General features: G+C 44.7%; 1 long non-coding RNA gene across 1 annotated transcript; it reads right to left on the bottom strand.

The window, feature by feature from the left end:
- Positions 1 to 10,618: 10,618 nt before the first annotated feature.
- Positions 10,619 to 11,262, bottom strand: LOC141048343 (uncharacterized). Its single transcript, XR_012220033.1, has 3 exons — positions 11,093 to 11,262; positions 10,939 to 10,972; positions 10,619 to 10,728 (listed from the first exon to the last, which is right to left on the bottom strand). It is a non-coding gene; the product is annotated as an uncharacterized lncRNA (long non-coding RNA).
- Between the last annotated feature and the right edge of the window lie 2,755 nt (positions 11,263 to 14,017).

The following is a 14,017-nucleotide window of genomic DNA, read 5'->3' as shown; positions in this document are numbered from 1 at the left end:
TGGTGAAGTGTGAACGGCGTGCAGTGCGACTTGTTTGCGCCTGATGCAGCTGGTACTGCTGCCTGCTGCTCAGACAACCTCTCCAACATATGTAACGTTGAATTCCACCTGGTGGGTAGGTCACATATGATGCGATGTTCCGGAAGGCGGAATCGGTGCTGCAGAGCTGCAATGCGCGATCTTGCCATGCTGGAACGCCGCAAGTGAGCGCACTCTATGCGGGCCTTGTGCAGCAGTGCATCAAGATCCGGATAGTCCCTCAAAAAACTCTGCATGACCAAGTTGAGCACATGTGCAAGACATGAGATGTGAGTGAGGTTGCCTAGGCCCAGAGATGCCATAAGATTTCGGCCATTGTCACACACTACCATGGCTGGAGATTCGTTGGCACAAACCACACGTCGCTCTCCTGCTTGATGGCATTCCAGAGCTCCTGCGCTGTGTGGCTTCGATTCCCCAAAGAAATTAATTTCAATACGGCCTGTTGACATTTGGCCATGGCTGTGCTCATATCGGTTGTAACAGGTAAACGTTCACGTGTCCATGTGGAGGTAGTCTGTGACTGCTCCTGCAGCGCTGATTCAGAGGAACTGGAGTATGAGGAGGAGTCAATGTGTACAGACTGGATTCCTGCAATCCTTGGAGTTGGCAGAACACGCCCAGCGCCACTTTCAAGATCTGTACCCGGTTCCACAACATTTACCCACAGACTGGATTCCTGCAATCCTTGGAGTTGGCAGAACACGCGCAGTGCCACTATCGAGATCTGTACCCGGTTCCACAACATTTACCCAATGGGCAGTGAGGGAAAGATATTGTTCCTGTCCTTGGTTACTGGTCCATGCATCGATGGTCAGGTGGACCTGGCTACTGACGGCGTTTAGTAGCGCATGTTTAATTTTTCCCTCCACATGCTTTTGCAGGGCAGGGACGGCTTGCCTGCTGAAATAAAAGCGGCTGGGCTCATTGTATTGCGGGACTGCCAATGCCATGAAGTTGCTGAAGGTGTCAGTCTCCACCAGCCTGAAAGAGAGCATTTCAAGGGACAGTAGTTTTGCAATGCCAGCATTCAGAGCCTGTGCTCGGGGGTGGTTTGCCGAGTATGGTCGCCTTTTCTCCCATGCCTGTGCTACCGATGGCTGTAGACTGGCCTGGGAGTGTGAGGATGACAGGGAACGTGGTGCTGTGGGTGGAATGACACTGTGTCTCTGTACAACAGTGCCAGGGGTTCTTCCATGGTGATCCTGTGAGGAAGCTGAACCAGCTGTGTGTGAGCTGGAGGAAGAGGCTACAACATGAGCTGAAGAGGTGGTAGGTGGCGCTGTAGGTTGGCCTAGGTCTTCAGTGTGTCTTTGTAACTCCACCACGTGCTTGGTCCGCACATGTTTCCATATATTTGTGTTACTGAGCTTGCTGACACTTTTCCCTCTTTTCACTTTCTGATTACACAGCTTGCATTTGACAAATCAAATGTCATCTGCAACTGTGTCAAAAAAGGACCAGGCACTGCAAGTCTTGGGAGCGCCCGTTTTGGGTTTTCGAAGAGGTATGCTCCTAATGGGTGCCGAAGTGAAGGCTACAGGCAACCAAATCTGCCCCCTCCCGCTCCCTCCTTTTTTAGCTGATCTGGGAATCTCTTCCTCAGAGCTGCTCCCACCACCTTCCTGTACCTCACGCCATGATGGGTCAAGGACCTCATCATCTACACTACCCTCTTCAAACGACTGCTTCTCCTGGGTAGTCTCGACAGAACAGTACGCACCAGAAAGTGGCACCTGAGTCTCATCATCAGATGCGTACTGAGGTGTGCTGACCATAGGCACTGGCCCACCCGCCTCTTCAGATTTAGAGAGACAAAGCTGTTGCGCATCACTGCATACTACCTCTTCTTCAAATTCTCGAATGCTGCTTGGCTGGCCCCCTCTTTCCATGCCAACAGATTCAGAGAATAGAAGTAGAGATGGCTCCTGTCCAGGGCTCTCTGACTGCCTGGGCAATTTGGCAGGTGGTGAAGAGACAGATGGGGCATCTTCAGTGCTCTGGACCTGAGAGGATCTGGAACTAATTGAAGTCGATGCGTTAGCTGCCATCCATCCGACAACGGCTTCAATTTGCAGCATTGGGGTACGGCGAGCTCCTACAAAACTGCTCATAAAGGACTGTTCCCTGGGAAAACTGGGGGATGCTGAGTCACTGGTGCCCGCAGCAGGCACAGAATCCCCACGTACTCTCCCGGCAGAAACTCCACGCCCACGACCACGTGCCTTACTCCTTGCCTTCTTCATCTTGGTAGACTGATAAAGATAGGCAGAAAAGTACTAAGGGCTTAGTGTGCTTATTCCTGAACAGCTGCTAATAGCTATAAGAAACACTAATTTTATAACGTGTGGACTAGACTTTACTGTGAGCTAATGTGGCCTACACAACTGTAAAGTGGAGTGTTTGGTGAAGTTTATTAACTTTTTTTTTCACAAAAAGACACTTGATGTGCCCAAAGATGTAAAACCGATAGTATCACAAACTTTTTGTAGCTATTACAATGCAGGAAAGTAACCTACAATGCAATAGATGAGGCTCCAAAAACTAGGCTATACTAATCTGGCTGGGGCTGCAGGGCACAAGCCAGCAGAAAGGCTCCTCTATCTACTCCTATATAGTGTTTGCAAATATTCTAGCTGGATACGGATGGAACCACACTAATAGGAGAAATCTGGAAAAATGAACAGCACTAATGCAAAAAAGGACAATGTATGAGGCAGTGACGAACGCTGAGTGGACTACAACCGGAGGTGGCAGGCTGCAGAACACGCTATAACGTGAGCTGTACTCACACACAGAGACCTCGCAGACAGCCGTGAACAGTGCTGCAAGGCAAAAGAAAGCTACAGCAGTTGATAAAGTAGCCTGGGTAAAGCACAATACAGTATAGCAAAACGCTAGGTCACACTGTCCCTCAGAACAGCAGCGTCCTATCCCTAACTGAATTCACAGCAGAGTGAACCCAAAATGGCGGCGGCGGCTTTTATAGTGCATCATGACATCATTTCAGCAGCCAATCACAGCCATGCCAGTAGTTACATGCCTAACATGCTCTGACAGGATGTGCCCACACTTCTTAGGATCCTCATTGGCTGAATAAAATCAAACTGGCTCATTGCATTATGGGAACTTCCAATTCCGGTATTCGATATACTAAAAGTATCGGAACTCAGTATCAGATTTCCGATACCGCGAATATCGGCCGATACCCGATATTGCAGTATCGGAATGCTCAACACTAATAGTGAGCAATAGATGATGGTTATAAGCAATTAGCATAGCCACAAAAAAATAAAGGATAGAATTATTAAGCCAAGATAACTCATTAATACATATATTATTACATCATTATACATGCCAGATAATTTCAGATAGCAGAATAATAATAAATTACAGCACACACAGTATCACAATGACAGATTAAATCAACATTTGTATAGCATATACAGTATGTGAGATATAAATAATAATAAATAAACTGTCATAATATTGACACTATATGGGAAATAATCTGACTTGATATCAGATCAAAAAGGATGCACATTATATAATGAAAATGGCTAGTGACAATTATATCACAAAATTATATCCATATCAGACAACATACAATCACATATTAATATGCCAAAACATAGATCAGTCTATAGACCCAAAACAGGGTAAGTATAACATTCCACTTCATCTGTGAGCCAACTGATCCGTCCAGAAACCCAGGATAGAGCCAAGATTCGTAAAGTATCTAAATAAAATTAAAAGAAAGTTAAAATCAACAAAAAAGACAAGAAATCAGCAAGCATGTGGGAAACCGCATATCAATGATCAAGAAAAGGTTCAAAACTAAGGTTTTCGTTCAACCCATGAGGATGCACAGTTTTAAGTGTCCAAATCCACCTTGATTCAAGGTGTGCTAGTCAGGAAGACAACTTACCACCCCATATGCCAACATCAATGGCATCTATACCTCTGAAGTGTATCAATTTACTATCGCTACCATGGAATAATTTAAAGTGGCATGGGATTGTCTTCAATGTGGATGCATCCGTATGGCCAACTGACGCCTCTATGCCCAAAACATGTTCTCGCCCACGCACCTTCAATTGGGGTGATGTAAGTCCTACGTAAATTAACTTGCAAGGACATGTGACATAGTAAATCACATAGAGTGTATTACAGGTGATAGATTTCTTAATTTTATATACCTTGCCACTAGAGTCAGAGAAGGTGGTGGCACGATCCATGTTTGGACAGGCAATGCAGAGGCCACACGGATAACACCCACATCGAGCAGCCACAGCATCCAAAAACGTAGTTCTTGATTCACCTACATAGAGGCTGTGTGTAAGGTGGTCCTTCAAGTTCTTGGCATGTCTGAAAGACATTGCGGGACTCACAGGCAGTATTTTAGAAATTATTGGGTCCACCTTCAAAATAGGCCATGACTTCTGAAGGGCCTCACGCACCTTAGTAGCTTGAGAGTTATAGCTTGCTACGAATCTGATCTGGCGGGCATTCGAGGAGGATCCTCTCTGCGTATTATCATAAAGAATGGATGAGCGAGAGCTATATTTAGCGCTATTATAGGCCTTCTTTAAAGAGCAACGACTGTAGCCTCGATTTAAGAACCGATTTTTAAGTTCATTAGCCTGTTTCTCAAAATCAGAGTCCGACGAACAAATCCGCCTAAGGCGGAGGAATTGTTCCACAGGGACTGCTTTGATAATATGTGCAGGGTGACATGACGAGGCATGGAGTAGTGAATTCGTAGCAGTAGGCATATGGAAAATATCCATTTGCAACGTGCCAGTGGTATCTTTCCTTACTGACACAACAAGGAATTCTACTTTCTCAGAATCGCATATATAAGTCAGCCGGATGTTCAAATCATTGTTGTTTAAGCCAGCCAAAAAAAGAGAAAGGTCAGAAGGGGAACCCTTCCAGATCAAGAGGATATCATCAATGTACCAGGTCCAAAGGAGGACCCGGTCCATTGATGCCTGTTGATCTGACAGGAAGAGGTCCCTTTCCCACAGCCCCAGGAACAGATTGGCATAGGAGGGTGCAAAGGCCGCTCCCATGGCTGTCCCCTGAAGCTGTGGGAAAAAGGACCCCTTAAAATGAAAAAATTATGCATTAAAGAAAATTCAAGCAACTCAAGAATAAGTTCCCCAATATGCGGGTAGGACCCTGAATGTTCAAGAAAAAAGCAAACTGCTTTCAAGCCATCTTGATGTTTTATGTTTCTATACAGTGATTCAGCATCTGCTGTTGCCAGGACAGTATCACTGTCTAAACTAAGACAGTCGACTTTTCTGAGAAGCTCCCCAGTGTCTTTAAGGAAGGAGGGTAGATTTTCAACAAGAGGTTGAAGGTGGAAATCGATCCACCGATTGACATTTTCAAGGAAGTTTCCACTCCCCGAGTGGCACTCTAGCATCCTTCTGTATTTGGGAAGGAGATAGAAAGTCGAGATCACCGGCTCAGGAACTCTCAATGCATTCGCCAGATCTCTAGTGATCACATTATCCTCCACCGATAAATTTAGGATGTTGTCCAGTTTGGAGCTGAAGGCTGACAAGGGGTTGTATGTAAGTTTCTTATAGCAAACAGTATTTTGAAGCTGACGGAAAGCTTCTTTCTCATACATGGCCTTAGGCCAAATAACCACATTTCCCCCCTTGTCCGCCAGTTTCAGCACAACACCATGGAGATCCTTAAGCCGGTGTAATCTCGACCTTTCATCCCCATCCAAGTTATCCCTACTAAAACGTTGCGGGATCTTCAAGAGATCCTGAGTGACCACCTGAACAAACATGTCAGTACGTGCACAAGTAAAGGGGGGGGGAATCTTCCTGGATCGAAGTCGAATCGAGGAAGGTATCTTACCTCCCTCACTCCCCCATAGAGCATAATGCAGCCAACCCACAGAGTATAATGCAGCCACCCCAAAGAGTATAATGCAGCCACCCTCCAGAATATAATGCCCACCTCCCCATAGAATATAATGTAGCCCCCATAGAATATAATACAGTCTGCCTCCCCATAGAACATAATGAAACCCCCCATAGAATATAACACAGCCCACCTCCCCATATAATATAATATAGCCACCCATAGAATATAATGCAGCCCACCTCCCCATAGAATATAATGTATTCTTTAATAGAATATAATACAGCCCACCTCCCCATAGAAATATAATGCAGCCCCCCTACAGAATATAATGCAGCCCATCTCCCCATAGAACATAATGTACCCCATAGAAGATTATACAGCCCCCATAGAATATAATGTAAAAGTTTATACCTCCGATCACAGCTGCGGGCTCACTCTGTAATTTGACAGCATGGAAACCACTGCTGTCTGACCAGCGGTAATGCTTTTAACACCGATCAGAAACATTGTTTGCCATGCTGTCATGCACATGACAGTATGGCAAACACTAGATGTTCGGGCCCCCCTTTCAAATGAATGGGTCTTGGTACTTTTCCAGTACCCAAACCCATAATTTTTTTTAACTGTTTGGCTGGTCCCGAACATTCAGGGGTCTGTTTATCTCTACTTAGGACCCTAGCTTTCATGATTAGAGGATGCTGCATTGGTATTGAAAGAATTCTGCAACTAAGTACTGTGGCACAACTCCTTTAAATATTTACTCAATAAAAGAGCCAGGTAATTTATATTTGCTTTCATTCTAGCAACTTCAACCAAAACCATAATTAGTTAATAAGCAGTACACTTTTTGAAGACATACAATTGGCAGCTGGATTTGTCCAAAATTAATTTACAATATTTAGCATTACACATAATAGGTGTTAGGGGCTGGTAGAACGCACCAAATAATAAAGATGGTATAAGATATATGGTGCGTTCGCAGCCCGGGGCCCACCATGTAGAGGTGACAAACTGCAGCTAAGCAATGAGGAATGAAATATACCAGGAGGTAGCCGGACACCGGCGGGTAACCACTGACCCGCTGTGTGCAGGGACAGACTCCGTTACTTCATGGAGTCCGCACCAGCCGGCGTATAAGCATGACCTGTTAACGTCACAGATCACGGCTATGTGAACTACCGCTCAGAGCAGGTACAATGTCTGCCCTGGTGGACACCACTAGCCAGCATAAGAACCGTGCTGGTAAGCGCATGTAACTGCGCATGGTGCCACTCTGGCAGACACTGTGGTAGCAGCGGTATGCGAGGCCTGTACAGGCCGACACCCCAAGGCGCTGCAGGATGGTGAGTTGACTACACTGCGGCGCTAAGCAGTGCTAGTGCTAAGGTGCTGACTCTGACTCCTGAACCCTAACTCATACGTATCAAAGGGAGGGGATCTTAATGAGTCAGTCACCAGTCTCATACATCCGTCATCACACACACCACTAAACAGAATAGCATTAAAGTCTATCATAGCGCATGGTGGGGCGGCCATGCAAACCTTCTATAGCAGCATCCTTCCGGGGACTTCCTGATGGTCCAATCCGAGCTGGAGAAGGACCTGAACATGTGACCTCCTATCTCCAATGAGAAATTGTCCCACGGGCATGCTCAGGGGACCAAAAGGAGGACTTAGTCCCAGGAGTAGCTCGCTGCTGACCAGCATGTGTTGCTATAGCTGGACCAGAGGTGGCAGCAGCAACCCAACCTACAGAGCTGGTCTGAGCAGAGCACCTGGATTGACGAGTCTGCTGAGCAGGCTCCACTGCGGCCGGAGAGGAATGTGAGACCGCCGAAGGCAAAGCTTGGGATTCCTGCTGTGCAGCAACAGGAACCTCACGCCTAACATTAGGTAAGTGCTTCATACAAGATAATTGTTTAAACTTCAAGAAATAGTAAAATTTCATAATCTCAGGCACAGTGGGTTATACTGTAGCAGTAATCATTCTATTTTAGTCCTAAAAAAATTATTTAAGTGAATCAAATAAAAAGATCAACTACCACTTAGACAGAAGACCACAAGGGACAAAATACACTTAAGTTACCAAAAGATTAAATGTCAGAAGAGTCCTTGACTAGAATATCTTAGTTACATTATCTACTTCATTTTGTTGATGATAATACAACTTCATCAGGTATTCCCTTTAAACAAGTAAAAAGTAAAAAGCTGTCTTGAATCTTCGCATTTATTATTTTCATTAAAGATGTTGAGTGGATTCAAAGTGGAAGGTCAAATAGGCGCAAGCACTCATGCAACTCTGAGTTATGGCTCTCAGAACATGAAATACAAATCTATTATTTATTTCCTTCAGCAGCAAAACATAAAAAAGGTATACATTTGGAATCACCATCACTGTATATAGTCTAATACATAGAACAAAGTTTCCAGGTCCAGCAAAGAAAACATAAATGGTATATCTTATCATTAAGTTGTTATTGGAATAAAATTATAACTTTTTAAACTACACTTGCTGTTAATTAATATTAATTTTGCATAGGAGCATGCTGAGCAAATACTTCATGCTGTAATAAGTTTTAATTGTAATTAGAGATTGACAGATGTTATAAAAATTGAATTCGCAGACTTCACAGAATTTGCATGAATCTCATTACTAGAGATGAGTGACTTTGCCTTTTTCGGGTCGAGTCGGGTTTCATAAAATCCGACTTTTGCAAAAGTCGGGTTGAACGAAATCGGCCGACCATAGGGAAAAGTCGGAGGCCGACTGAAACACGAAACCCAATGCAAGTCAATGGGGAAGCAAAGTCGGCAGGGAGTGGAGGACAGTAAACACACCTACAGTGCCCATTTCAATGCCAAAAACATCAATTCCTATAACTGAAGCTTGTCAACCTTAATTTACTTTCTAATAATAGTTACGCATTGAAAACTGGGGGTTATTTGGCTAAAGTTGTGGGGGGGTTGGGCTGGCTCCAGGTTTTTGTGTGCCCTGGGACAAAGAGTGTCAGTGCGCCCCTTTAACACATACCACAACTCATGATGCTCCGATACGGCACAGAAATATAGGTATAGTGCAATGACAAATACTTCACTGCTTACATGACATGACTGATCTATTTTAAATTGTACAATAGCTCGAAAACAGGACAGTATGCTGTGTGTATGAGGACGGATGCATGATTCTGGTGACTGACTCATTTGAAACTCCTTCCCTCTGATATTACGTATGTGGTCAGGGACTGAGTTAGAATCAGCGCCAGCGCTCCTCTGCTGCAAAATCCACAGCTGCTAGCGTCTGACATTGCGCTTGCATCATGACATTGTCGTTAGCGGCAGTGTCCACGCCGCGCTGCAATAGCAGCTCTCCTTAGCGTCCGCAGCTGCGACGCCGCACACACGGTAGGTCTAGACGGACGGACGTAGTGCCGCCGTCTTGGGCTACTCCTGTGACCGTATACCGTATGTGTCTTTACACTGAGCGCTGTGACCTCAACAGGCTCAGTCTTTTGTATTTGTTTTTGCATCTCTGTGACTTAACTGAGATTGCTCTGCGCACCTGGGTGAAGTTTAACCCCGTGCGCATTACCGCCATATTGCTCCTGCCACCACTTAGCAGAGGTTATTCAGCTATTCAGCTGGAGCTACTGGCTCCGCGATTCCCTACAGAACGGGCCAAGGTGGGGTTTATTGTTTCCCTACTGCTGGGCAAGGCGTTGGAGTGGGCTACGCCATTATGGGAGCGTGGTGACCCAGAGGTTCAGACTGCTGCTCACTTTCTAACAGCTATTAAGCAGGTCTTCCTCGGGCCACGGGTCATGCACAACACCTCTCTTCAACTTCTTGCTTTGACTCAGGGTCCCCACTCGGTTAGTCAGTATGCCATCCGTTTTCGGACACTGGCTTCCGAGCTGGAGTGGTCCGATAAAGCCCTCATTCCTGTGTTTTGGAGAGGTTTGGCGGAGCATGTTAAAGATGCTCTCTCTACTAAAGAGGTTCCTGCAAGTTTGGAAGAGCTGATTGCCATTTCCACCCGCATTGACCTCCGTTTTTCGGAGCGCGGTATGGAGCGTGCTCAATCCAAACAGAAGGTCACCTCGGCTCCCAATTTTTTTAAGCCTCTGGAAATACCCGTGGCAGAGGTTCCACCCCCAGAGTCCATGGAGGTGTCTCGCACCGTTCTTCAGGTGCGTCTGACACAAGACTCCAGTTGCGGTTATACTTGTCAACACGTGGTGTCTCAGAACAACAGCGTCCCACAACCGCTAAATTCTGTGCCGCCGGGCAAGACCTTTGTTCTTCCCCGCCTTCGGCCAAAGGTGCTCACGTGGGCACATGCGTCCAGGAGGGGTGGTCACTGTGGCTATATGCAGACCACAAAACTCCTGGCAAGGTCTTACTGGTGGCCGCACAGGGCTCGGGATATTAAAAAATATATTCAGGCCTGCGCCTTTTGTGCTCGGAATAGCCTCTCTAAACGAAGGGTGGAGACGCCTGCCGACACACGGTGGCGTTCCACTTTACCTTCTGCTCCCATTATCTCCCAAGGGTCCCTTCTCAGACCTGGCGATCTTGTCACCCTTGACGCCTTCCACTTGTCTCGGCTTTCTCTGTCACTTACCGGGACATCAACAGATATATCGTGGCACTGCTGCGTTGGTGCACAAAAGAAGGTTCCCACACCAGTATAGATAATGTAATAAATTTTGGCACTCAACTTGTTGCAAAGTGAAGATTTTATTTGCAGTCTCAATAATTAGACGTTTCGGCTTCTACAAACAAGCCTTCATCAGTTAGCTGCAAATCAGATACAAGTGTACAATACAAGTCAGAGGCTACATAGTGTATAGTCATTTAAGATAACATCCGGCGGATACCAAAACAAATTTACAATAGTGCAATAGTGATAGGTGGGACGGGTTGAGGTATAAGGAAATAAAGGGAAAATGGGAAAAAAAGGAGGGGGGAGGAAACAATTAGGAGGAAGAAAGGAGGTATATAACCTACCCAGACTGCTCTCTTGGAAAGATTTGCAATGTATCTGTAGTGACAGAAAAAAAAAAAAAAATATATATATATATATATATATGTATATATAATGATTGCGCCAAATTAATTCAAAGAGGTGAAGTGAATTAATCATTGATCTGTCACTACTCACTCAGTATCAGGACACCACTGTAATAATGGTGTAAATAGTCTGATCCGTGTTAGTGATTAATCTTGTATTTATCTTGAATAATAAAAAGAAAAAAAAGGGGGGTTTTAACTGTAATAAAAAGCTTCCATATAAATGCACCAAACTATTGTGATAAGTGCAAATGAAGTATTATAGATACCAACCGGTGAGAATTTGTAACTGGATTGACCGGTAATGATGCCGTAAGGAATCCTCTATGAGGGGTCTGTAAGTCATAAGGAGGATGAAGAAATTTCACTCAATGTACTGGAAAATTGAATAGTCAACACGCCCCCAATGAACCTACTCACTTAGTGTCAGGCTAGGAGTCGCCTGTGAGTTCATGCTCCATAGAATGACCTTTACCACGCTGTGTGATGTGGCTGTTAACAGAGATACATGGTACATGAGGGGTTAAGTACCGCTTCAAAGTACTCCTATGTATAGAGGTGTTAGGCTAAGATGGGCTTACCGTTGGTGGGTGGCGGCGTAGTAGGCCTTGGAGAACGCGGTATCCACCGCTTGTAACCCGGGTGCCCATGGCTTGTAATGTGGACTTTAAATAGGCAGTGGGCGGGACTCCCCTGGACTGACTGGACCGCGTCACCGGAAGTGACGTTGCCGTCCATGTGAATGTGCAGACAAGGTTAGAGGAATGTAGGGGAGTGTTGTGGGAGGTGGCACTGGAGTGCACATCATCCCACTGTATGTAAACAAACGTCCGTGCTCTTTAGATTGTTACACAGGGAGGAAGTTTGTGAGAGGTGGAAAGTGAAGGAATATGTATGTGGTATTGCATTTGAGTGCATTTATGTCTGAAGAAAACGGCAAGACGTATGATTATAGTGGAATAATTAATGTGAACAGTATGCAAATTGAACAATCTATATTTCACTGTTTAGACCAATACTGGAGAAAAATTGTATTGTAGTTTCCTGCGACAGAGTGAGATGGGATATCTCAATTAGTGTTCTAAATCAAGAGAGATACAATTGGATGCAAAATAGAAAATGGTATAGAAACTATAATATGTAAAAAATTAGTTTGAAGGAGGCAGGGAGGGGAAGTCCGAGGGAGGAACAAGGACAATCGGTGACAACTGCGTGTAGTTCAGAATTGACGACTCTGTAAGATTAAGACAATGCGTTAGAATCAGGCAATGATAACATGACTTGGTGACAAAACACATTACCATATATATATTTGTTACGATCCCAAGACTATGTGACTATATAGTCAAAGACCCATTATATGAAGGACAGTAAATCATAGTCTCTATTGAGGCCCTTTGGTGCTAAAGTTTGTAGTTCATGTATCCAAAAGGCCTCTCTTCTCTTTAAGAGTTGGATATGGTTGCCATCTCTTCGTGGGAAGGGCACATGCTCAATAACACAAAATTTTAGTTGAGGAATGGTGTGGCCAGCCGTAATAAAATGATGTGGTAAAGGCAATAATGTATTTCCACACCTGATTGTGGATTTATGCTTGCTTATGCGGTCCTTAATAGACTGGGTGGTTTCACCAATGTATAAAAGACCGCAAGGGCATTTAATCAGGTAAACCACATGTGATGTATCGCAAGTGGAGAAGTCCTTGATTTGGTAACGTTTCCCAGAGTGGAGGTGATGGAAATAATCTCCCTTTAGTACGTTATTACATTGATTACAATGTAGGCATGGGTAAGTACCTGTTTTGGGTGTGGAAAGGAATCTTTGTGTAGTTGATCTCACTCCTGGGCCTATGTCTGCTCTGATTAAGGTGTCCCTAATGTTTTTGGGGCGTTTGTAACACGGTAAAAAATTCTGTTGGAATTCTGTAACCTCTGGATGAGCCTCCTTTAGAATGCCCCAATGTCTACGTATGGAGCGATGTAAGATCTGCGCATATGGATGATATGTATGGACAAAGGGTAAACGTCCTGAGACCCCACCATGATTCCGGGTCGAAGGTTGTCGTGCTTGATCTAATAGGTCTGGAGGGTAGCCCCTTGTGCAAAACTTATTATGCATCTCGTTCAATCTGATATTGCTGATTGTTGGATCAGAGACAATCCGTTCGACCCTCTTAAATTGTGACACAGGTATGGATCTTTTGGTGGAGGGGGGGTGTAAGCTCTTGTAGTGTAACAGACTGTTACGGTCTGTGGTTTTGACATATAAGTCAGTGCTTAAGTGTCCCTCCACACTCTTGATGACCTTTGTATCCAAAAAACTGACTGTGTGTTCATCTCTGGTCATGGTGAAAGATAGACCCGGCCAGGCCATATTCAATTTGTTGTAAAATGTGTCTAGTGTATCAGCCGACCCCGTCCAAATGCAAAAAATGTCATCGATAAATCTCTTCCACAATTTGCAGTGGGTTTTAAAGGAAGGGTCAGGGTAGACAATATCATCCTCAAATGTTGCCATAAATGTGTTTGCATAGGGGGGCGCGACATTAGACCCCATCGCGGTCCCTTTGGTCTGTAGATAGAATGTGTCCCCAAAAAGAAAGTAGTTCTTAGTGAGTACAAGGGTTAATAATTCAATGCAAAAGTCTATCATGTTGCTATCCATCTCGGATCTAGACAGGCGTCTCATGACGCAATCAATACCTAATTCATGTGGAATTGATGTGTACAGATCTGTAACATCGAAGGACAGGAGAAAAGAGTCTGCAGGGACAGGACCTAAATTTCGTAGGATTTTAAGGAAATCACCTGTATCTAATAAAAAAGAAGGTGCTTGTCTCGTAAGAGGGGTCAGAATTTTTTCCAAAAGTATGGATAATGGTGATAGGATGGAATCAGTTGACGCTACTATGGGTCGGCCAGGGGGACACTCTAATCTCTTATGGATCTTGGGAAGAATATAGAATACTGGAGTGATGGGATCGGTTTTGATCAAAAAGTCATGTGTTTTGATGTCA

The sequence above is a fragment of the Dendrobates tinctorius genome, unplaced genomic scaffold (assembly GCF_039654945.1).
Source record: "Dendrobates tinctorius isolate UK_male_01 unplaced genomic scaffold, ASM3965494v1 ptg000134l, whole genome shotgun sequence".
NCBI lineage: Eukaryota > Metazoa > Chordata > Amphibia > Anura > Dendrobatidae > Dendrobates > Dendrobates tinctorius.
The sequence above is the reverse complement of the archived record's forward strand: the minus strand, read 5'-3'. Positions and strand labels throughout refer to the sequence as shown.